Genomic DNA, 9,889 nt, shown 5'->3' on the forward strand with positions numbered 1-9,889 from the left:
ATTAGCATGTGTGTCCATCACACCAACTGATCATCTTTATTGTTCAGAAGATACAGTGATTTCATGATAGAAGAGTCTCCTCAAAAAATCCCCTACCATGTTGTGCAGTGCTGCAAACCCTTCCGGTAAAGAAGCTTCCTTGCAAGCTTTTGTGACACCAGCTCTAAGGAAATGTTCGAGAGGCTGAATGGAAAAGAACATGAAGTTAGTAAGGGGGAAGCCTTTATAAAGAGATCACTCATCCATATGGCTTTCAATTTCATTTAGCACATTCATTTCCAACTATATTAAATGATTACTTCACATAAACAACAGATCTTGACCAACTAAGCAACGCAATCACAGCCATCTGACACCACTTGGGACATGGCCCTTCCTAGTGATGAATAAGCATTACTTTAAAAATTTGAGGAAAATATCAAGCTCCATCTTCAGGAAAGGAGTTTAATGCAGTCAAGGGGATTGAAGTGATCTAGATCCTTGTGGTGGACACTCTCAAGGGGGTCAGTGGTTGACTGGGGAGTGGTAATCAGTATCACCAAGAAGGAAGAATAGATCAGAAGCTTTACAGGGTGAGAATCCTCAAGAGGTAGGAGAGTATGATCTTCTGTGGCAAGTGAAGTTCAGGATCCCAAGAGATTTGATGCAAATACCCAAAAGGGAGAGGTGATCAGAATTCTCAGAGGGGTGAGTTGATACGAATCTTAAGATAGAAGTTGTTGATAAGGCTGCTCTGGGGGGAAAGGGGACATTGGGTGTTACAAAATGTATATGGTCAGTTTCCCAGCTTCTAGATGTTTTCTATAGGACATTTATGAGGCACATGTGAACTATAGCTATTAAGAAAACATACAAGGACAGACTTGTGATAACCTTTTCCAAAGTATATAAACCAACTCATGAAAAATAAGGTAGATGTTGGTCCAACGATGGAGGTTAAAGGGAATTAGTGATCTGGATCCCCAGTAGGGGCCCATGATTAGAATTCTTATGAGTGGTATGAAGTGCAATTGTAACAATGAAACCAGTTGGTTATTGTGTCTGTCTCAATATGGGGATTATAGAAAAAGGAAAAATAATTTATACATTAAAACGTTGTGAACAAGTTTGTTTTTATTTCCTAGTGAGGCAGGAAGGCTAAAAAATGGAAGGAAGAAAAAAATGAAATGGTCTTGATTCAAAGTTTTGCTTTTTTAACACACTGAATCTCCAAAAGCATTACTTTCCTATGTAGTGGTGCAGCGACCACACAAAAAGGCAGTTTCTCCCAAGAAAATTGAAAATTAAAGGGTTTTAAAAAATAATGCACCAGTGTAAATAATTTCTGTGATTCCTTAGATTACATCTGCACTACTGTGACCCTTATTATGAGTGGCCTATCATAATCTGCTATTTCGATGTGAGTCTAGGAAGGGCAAATAACAAGGACTCACATTTTGGGAGCAATAACATATGGGAGTCACATTTCATTTACTGTACTTGTTTTTCCTCGGGGCTTTTGATGAAACACAATAGAGCTACCATATTCCTCCAAACCTCATGATTACAATGAGACCTGTACCATCAGAATTATTGTGCCACTTGTAATGAAGGCCCAACTATGATATCCCCGGTGAAAACAAGGGGAAAACCAAGATAATGACCACTCAGATCTGTGCTCCAGGTCAGGTGTGTCGAAAGCCATACAAAAACCCAACAAAGATCTCAAAGACAAGCAGAGAATACCCCCTACATCATCGGCGGCGTCCCCAGGGCTCATCCCGCAGCCCAACACTGTACAATGTCTACATGGCCCCCCCTCGCACAAGTGGCCCGCCATCACGACCTCAACATCATCTCCTATGCCGGCGACACCCAGCTCATCCTCTCCCTCACCAAGGACCCACACACCGTCAAAACCAACCTCCACAAGGGAATGAAGGCCATCGCCGACTGGATGAGGAGCAGCCTTCTGAAACTGAACTCGGACAAGACAGAGGTCCTCATCCTCAGACCCACCCCCTCAGCCTGGGACGACTCCAGGTGGCCGACCACATTGGGAACAGCATTGACACCCACCGACCATGCATGCAACCTAGGATTCATCCTCGACTCCTCCCTCTCCATGTCTAACAGGTCAATACTGTCTCCTCCTCCTGCTACAACACCCTCCGCATGCTCCGCAGGATCTACAAGTGGATCCCGACCGAAACAAGAAGAACGGTGACACAGGCCCTCGTCAGCAGCAGACTGGACTACGGCAATGCACTCTATGCAGGAATCCCAGCCAAACACCTATGACGACTACAACGCATCCAAAACGCCTCCGCCCGACTGATCGTCAACGTCCCCCACCGCAGCCACATCATCCCCCACCTGAGAGACCTACACTGGCTCCCCGTTGACAAGAGGATCACCTTCAAGCTCACCACCCACGCACACAAAGCACTTCACAACGCCGGATGAGCCTACCTGAACAGCAGACTCAGCTTCTACACCACCACCCGCCAGCTCCGCTCCGCGAGCCTCGCCCTCGCCGCTGTCCCCCGCTTCCAGCGAACAACCTCCGGCAGCAGGTCCTTCTCCTACCTTACCGCCAAGACCTGGAACACCCTCCCGTGCCACCTACGGCAGACCCAAGACCTACTCGCCTTCAGAAAATTCCTCAAGACCAGGGTTTTCGTGCAGTAGCGGCAACCCCTCCCCTCAGCGCCTTGAGACCCTCACAGGTAAGTAGCGCGCTTTATGTATGTATGTATGTATGTATGTATGTATGTATTGATGTCTTGTAAAGCGCATGAATCACCCCACATGGGGTATCTCCGCGCTGTAGACCGCTGGGGAACCCGTCCTGGTTTTTCCCTGTGAGATGGTCCCTACTGGGTAGCTCCAAGGTGAAACCAGGCATCCCCGGCGTATGTGTGGGGCCGTTGTGGAGATGAGGTAAGCTAATGCCCAGAGTTTCCGAGTGTGATCCCTGGTTAGAGTAGGCACCGAGGCGAGAATTATCGAGTCCGCTGACCCTGGTCCACGACCATGCCGTGTCGGGAATTGAACCCTGGTCCCGGGCCATCCTCTGATTGATTGATTGATTGAACACAACATTTTCTCACTAGACATCCCCTTATGATTCTCTTTGATACATCAAGGACATAATTCATACAAACATACAGTAGACGTTTCTGAGGGGTATATTTGCCCCAGACATACCTTTATCAGGCCAAAGGTGTTCTCTTTGGGCAGGCTTGCCTGGAGGTATAATACCTCTCGGAACACCCCTGGTAGTTCCAAAGCCAGCTGCTCTGGGGGAAGCAGAGTCGCCATTGGGCCAAGTGTCAGTAACACCTGTTCACGGATCTACAGGAAGTAACACAGAAGAAAGTACATGCCTCTGACCTCTGTATGTGTGAAGCAAGGAGAAACTCACTGTTTTTGTATGGCAAAATACTTGTGGTGGAGATGCATCTTTATGTCAGGAAGTTCTTACCATAGTCAAAAGGTAACGTTTCTTTCCTAATTGCAGAAGTCACAGTTTCTTGTTTTATTTATCCCATTTTACAATGACTTTGCAGAGGAAGCCAACTTGCCCCATACTCACAAGACCCATGTCATTTGATTTACTCCCATGTCCGGATTTAGGCCCACATGCATCCAAGGAAAAATCGGTCGCAAACAGGCAGATTCTCAGAATCTGCCGCTTTGCGACCGGTATTTTGGCATTTGGGATGCATCATCCCAAATGCAAAAATCGCAAATTGTGATTGCACTTAAGGAATCACAAATTGCAATGCTTTGAATGCAATGCAAGATGCCTTTTAAAATAGCGATTTTGCTATTTGGATCCGCTATTTACAGAGAAATTATACCGGATGGTAAATAGCGAAAATGTTGAAAAATGCACTAAAGTGCATTTTTTAAAGTTGTAGGTTACACACACACATGCCCTTGGGGCATGTGTGTGCGCAACACGTGTGCACAGTTCAATTTCAGGGGTGCAACAGGTTGTCCTTTTGACAGCCTTGTACCCTTGAAATTGCATATGCAATTTCCCATTCATTCCTATGGGCCTGTAGGCCCGTAGGAATGAATGGGAAGCCATTCCTTAATGGTGACTCGCAATTTGTGAGTCGCAAATAGGGAATGTTTAGGAATCTCTATTTTTATAGCAATTCCTACATGGATAGGCTTGTGTGATTCATTAATTGAGATTCCTTAATAATCGCTAATATGGAATCGCAAAAGCCGACCTTGATACATGTGCCAGTTAAAGTCTTACTTTCTGGTAATGGTTAAATAGTATTGTTGACAACTTCTACGCATGAAAGACAGCATTGCATATGCCTATGAGTAAATTCAGACATGATGGGTAGAACAGATTAACCTAAACCCTTTGTACTTTGGGCTGAATTCTAATCCATCACTCTTTTGCTCAGTTTGCCACTACAGATAATGATCAACTGTTTGCAAATCAGCCTCGGTCATTCTACAATAGGAAAATTCCATTTGAAGCTAGTATGTTTGCACTGAATGTAAGTATATGCAAATTCAGACAATGTATGGCTGACTGGGCCTCATTAGTGCCGCTCTGCATATGGCCTATAGCACAATGGACTAGGGCATCCCCTTTTTGAAGCAGCCATCATGATAAGCACTTAGGCCATCTCACTTAGAAAAAGAAGTGATGAATGGAGTTCTAGATTCAATCTAAACCATTGGTAATTAATTGGGATTGAATTCAAGTCCAAAGTCTTTTGTTGACTTTGCTACTAAAGACAGTTAGTGACCAACCGCATGGTATTAGTCTGAGCCACCTTCCAGTAGTAGCAGCCAAGACCTGTTTAGTTTTTCTCAGTGAAACACCATAGATGCTCACTCACTGACAGCTGCATACCATTTATTACCACTGTTCATACAGAGAGAGGGGCATCTTGATCCTCACAAGGCTCCATCTTTTGTGAATCATGGCCCCTTCCTCAAATGATCCATGGTGATAAAAGGGATATTATATTTGGCATGTTAGCACATTTTTATAATGTATCTGGTACTGGGGACTCAGTAGATAATAGTAGCATGCTTTGTCTCTCTCAAGAATCCGTTCTGACTTGAAAACTTACCTTGCACTTTTCCTTGGTGTTCATGCATGGTATGTCAAGATAGACCTTGCAGATAACATAGCCCTTCAAATATTGCGGAACAAGCTTTGCTTCTGTGCTCCGGGCAAATGCCCAAGTTAAGGATTGAAAGGCTGCAGAGAAAATACAAATCAGTTCTGCCCAGTTGCCCACTTATGCTCTGTCTATACACACCCTTAGCCCTACCAACTTTTCCCTTCCCCAGAATGCAGGCTTGTGGTGCATGAAAATCAAGGGGGAGGGTGGGCAGTTTTTAATGACTTTTGACACATTCTAATACCTCAGCTGTCGCTCAAAATAATACAGAGCATATCAATTTTACACACAATGTATAGAATCTGATCATTTTATGAAGAAAAGCCAAATCATTTCTCAGAGATTAATTAAAAACCCAGAAGATTTTGGCAAAATTCTCAGACAAACTCTGAGGCTGTTGATTAAAATGATACATACATATAAAATTATCCCTGGTGTTTTCTGAAAAATTGAAAGTATCCTTGCAGTGGGTGCTCGCTCCATCCAGTTTCAGAGAAGCTTCCTAATAGTTTATACTTACCGCGGCAGAAATACCAACACTGGGCGAAAGTTCTTGCTTTCTTCATGATGGGTAGAAAGCGTTCAAGGATTAAACCCTCGGAGTACTTCATTATGGACACTGTGAGGTGACAACAAAAAAACACAGCTCAGACTGGTTGCATAGTGGAGGCAAAAGCCTGTGGTGCCCGGGTGTACACAGGTGCCACAGCAGAGATGGGAGTCCTGTAGTGCCCTTCAAACTGAAACATACAACAGATAGACCTTAGGACTGGGATGTACTTTGAACTGAATGGTTTGCGTTGCTCCCTGGGTGGGAGGATGTCTCCAATTGCACTCATTTATATTTAAATACAATATTCACTCTTTTAAATTATTTTCCAAATCAATTTTATTCATTGTTGCTTTTTAATCCATTGTGTCATATTACTTTCTTCAGTAATACAAAGATGTGTTCTTTTCACACATTAATGCCTTATCATGCCCAAAGGAGTGCAATTGGAGACGCCCTCCCGCCCAGGGAGCAACGCAAACCATTCATTGAATTCATCCTCATACTCAGGAGGATTTCCCAATTTGCACCAACGACCATAACACCGATGGAAATAACATAAGTACACAGGAATGCTACGGTCCTTATATAAAGGGAGAGCCTTGGGTTGCACATTGGGTGTACATTGGAGTGAGATGAATGGCCCAACAGAGAGACGGTGCAGCCTTTGGGCTTCTTTCGATCTGACACAGGCGGCACACAAAGACTTAGAAGAGTACTTTTTTAGGTCCTTTCTGGAGACTAGCTATGTTTCCTTGTAGGAGATTCTGGGAAATGGACAGCCAATTCCCTGAGAGTCAACGTCTAAAGGGAGGTTCTCTTCATTCTGTGATCTCACAGTAGTATCTGGTTACTGGTGTTTCAATTACAAGAGGCCATACTTGTTAGAAGGGTTGCTCATGAATTCCCTGGGCCCTGAACCTGGGAGCATCAATTTCCCCCAAATTAGAGGTCAGAAAGTTAAACTTAAGTGGAAGGGAGAGGGGCTAACAAGTAACAATGATATCACAGAGAGAGTACCAAATATGCTAAGTTAAATTCTGCCAGAAATTGTATGGATCAGTAACTTAATTTAAAATGTTCAAGTGAGACAGGCAAAGAAAACTACTAAGTGGAAAAGCAGGAGCTGAGAACCAGATTGGAATATACATTTCCAAGAAGCAGGCAGTAAGCAGGCTGATGGCTCAACCGTCTTTATCTGCTGTTAAACCCTATGGTTCTAAGTTTAACTGCCAGAACTACTTAGGTTGAGATTTCACAGTGCTGTACGCTCCTAACCGGAGACCCATGTCTGTGGTTATCACTACCCCATTGTGCTTTGAACATCATCTATCTTGGATAGTGTGATCATTGTACCAATAGTGTCCAACAGAACTTACTCCATTTCTCACTTCACTTAGCATGGTCTTCCCTGATGTAAGGATCTCTCAAATGCCAGGCAACTTACCATGACCTTGAATGACTTTTTGAAGGCACAATGCAACATATGGATGTGGGATGGCCTCCATCTCAAAAAGACCCAGGATGTTCCTAAGTACCACGTCGGGAAGCCAGCGAGCAAGCTCCACCATCACTCTGCAGCCGACTTTCTCCACGTCTGTGAACTCGGACAGCTGCTCAAGATGATGGGAGATCAGTTAGCAATGAAGACAGACTGCTTTAAAAAACAATCCCTAGTATCAAACCGGCAGACCATAATCTTTAATTCTGTAGAATGTAATATCTCAACTTGAGGCTAGGAACATAGCTTTTGTCAAATACTAAGGGGGAGATTTTCAAACCATTTGAGCTGGTTTGGTGCTACAAAAGTGGTGCTAACCAGCGTGAATACTTTTTTTTGCTATTTTCTTTCCAGCGCAAAACTTGATTTGTGCTGGAAAGCACCCTATCAGCTTCGCAAAGCACTGCTTTGCATTACTTTGCACCGAGGGGGCTTACATGGGTGGTACATGGGCGTTCCCATGCAACCACCCAAGCCTTTTGATGCAAAACCATAGTTACAAAGATTTGTAAACATGATTTTGCACCAAAGGTTAACACCCCTCCAAAGGAGGCGCTAACAGGAGAAATGCTTTAATTTCTCTGTGCTTTTCCAAGTTTCCATGCATGCTGCACATATGCAAAGTGGGAAAAGCTTTGCATCATGCCTAGCATAGTATTTTTTACAGGAAGGGTACCCTTCATGTACAAAACCTATGCTACACTCTTGCACGCACCCTAGCGCTGCAGCACTAAGGTGTGTGCATGGTACACAGCTGCTGAAATTAGCGCCGGCACAAGGGAGGGGGAGATAGCCCCTCTCCCGCTCCCTCTCTGTCACGCACGTAGCACCGCCTCGCTGGGGGCTCCGCTGCGTGACTTTTTAAAAAGATCCCCCTAACTGTGGTGCCAAAAATCCCTGAATATGATGTCTATGACTGCAGTTGGGAGACCGTGAGCTCAAGATCCATCATCAGTAAACCTTGACTACAGTGACAGAAGGTAGAAGGCCTGAGTAGCCCAAGGCACAATGCATGTATGTGTGTGCTGCATGGAGTAACTGCACTGCAATGCTGAAATGAGTATAGTGTGTGTTTGAAGATAGATGGTCTATGCAGACTAAAGCACATAGCATGTATGTATATGTTGCATGGAGTAACGCATTACAGCAATTTAATAGGATGTTTCACAGGTGCACTCAAAGCATACCACAAAATTACTCAGATCAAGTGTTTACACATCACTTAGTAAATGATAAGTGCCCGAGTGCTGAGAAAAGAACATCATAAGATATAGTAATATTATATAATCTACCTGAGAATCAAGACATTTGCCTTTTTTACTAATTCAGTGGGCTTATTCCTTATGAGGGAAAGAATCCTGCAAACAAGATTGAGATGGTCAGGATTGCTACTCCTCACTACACTCCTCCTCACTCCTCATCTCTCCCCGCTACACCACCAAAAGGGGATGCTTGTCAAACGAGTGATCAATGAGCCCACTGCAGCGTCTGGGATGTGGAGGAGGGATAGTTGTGGGGGAAGGTATCTTGTCACCTGAAGGATGGCAGATATGACTTGAGCAGTTGTTACCGGGTTTTTTGTTTGTCTCTTTGTAAGAGTAGTGAGTTCACTTATCCAAGACAGTGAAGCTTATTATCTATAATTTCCTTGACGAGGGGAACCTCAAAAGTGGCTGACACAGATCTAGATGTAGGTGAGCCTGCAAAACGTCTACCTGATCATTTCTATGCATTGCGAACTTGTTGCTCGTATTGACAGCCAAAACATTGACAAGTATATAAAGGTATAAATATAGATTATTTCAACTTTGTTAAACTCCACATACACATACCTATGACATTTGTATCTTTACTGTGCATGAATGTTGAGTTAATAGTAAATCTGTACTTACCAATTTACACTTCCACAATATTTGTTTTTTTAAATATTTTTGCTAAGATATTCTTGTAGCAAATATTTCTGTAGGTAATATTGTTACATACAATCATTTAAGCAGCTAGCCTACTTTAGGTATATTTTATACCCTATTAATGCATTATTAAATGCTCTGACCACTGAAACATGGATGCTAGTATGAATAAACAACAGTAACTTTCGACCTCAATTGAAACTAATGAGAACTGCCGCACATCCCTCGTCTAGGTATTCCTAATCATGTCTAACTCATGGTGCTCCTGTGGTGAGCTAATTGCCCCGTATCTCTGAAAAGAATGTGTAAAGTCAGAAAGTTCCTGGATTTAGATAATCTGGTAGAGACTATCACAATGTTTTCAAATGTGTTATTTAGAAGCATCTACTTCTCTGACTCCACAAAAATAATTACATTATATGGTGGAGAACTAGTCCTGCTAACTTATATGCAGATAAACATGTGTTATCAGTGTAGGCATCAGAACATATTCTGAAACATCTGAAAACAGCACTTTTCTCTTGCTCCTTGTGCTTCTAAGAGAATTTGAGCCCAGTTCCCCATAAAGATGACAATTCGACCCTCAACACCTCCATACTCTCGCCAATGAAACATATGCCCTCGAGAGACATGACAAAAGGCCTAACTCAGCATGGAAAGTCAACTCGAATTACTATCTCCATCGAACTATATATCCACAATCGACATAACCGATTGTTTAACTCACTTGGAGAGTCAACTCGCTATGGTATCAAAGGGTATCAACAACATCAGTAAGATT

General features: G+C 43.3%; 1 pseudogene; it reads right to left on the minus strand.

The window, feature by feature from the left end:
- LOC147708653 (uncharacterized) overlaps nucleotides 1–7,268 on the minus strand; it is a 210,160-nt pseudogene extending 202,892 nt beyond the window's left edge.
- Nucleotides 7,269–9,889: the final 2,621 nt, after the last annotated feature.

Source organism: Lissotriton vulgaris, chromosome 6 (genome assembly GCF_964263255.1).
Source record: "Lissotriton vulgaris chromosome 6, aLisVul1.2, whole genome shotgun sequence".
NCBI classification, from domain to species: domain Eukaryota; kingdom Metazoa; phylum Chordata; class Amphibia; order Caudata; family Salamandridae; genus Lissotriton; species Lissotriton vulgaris.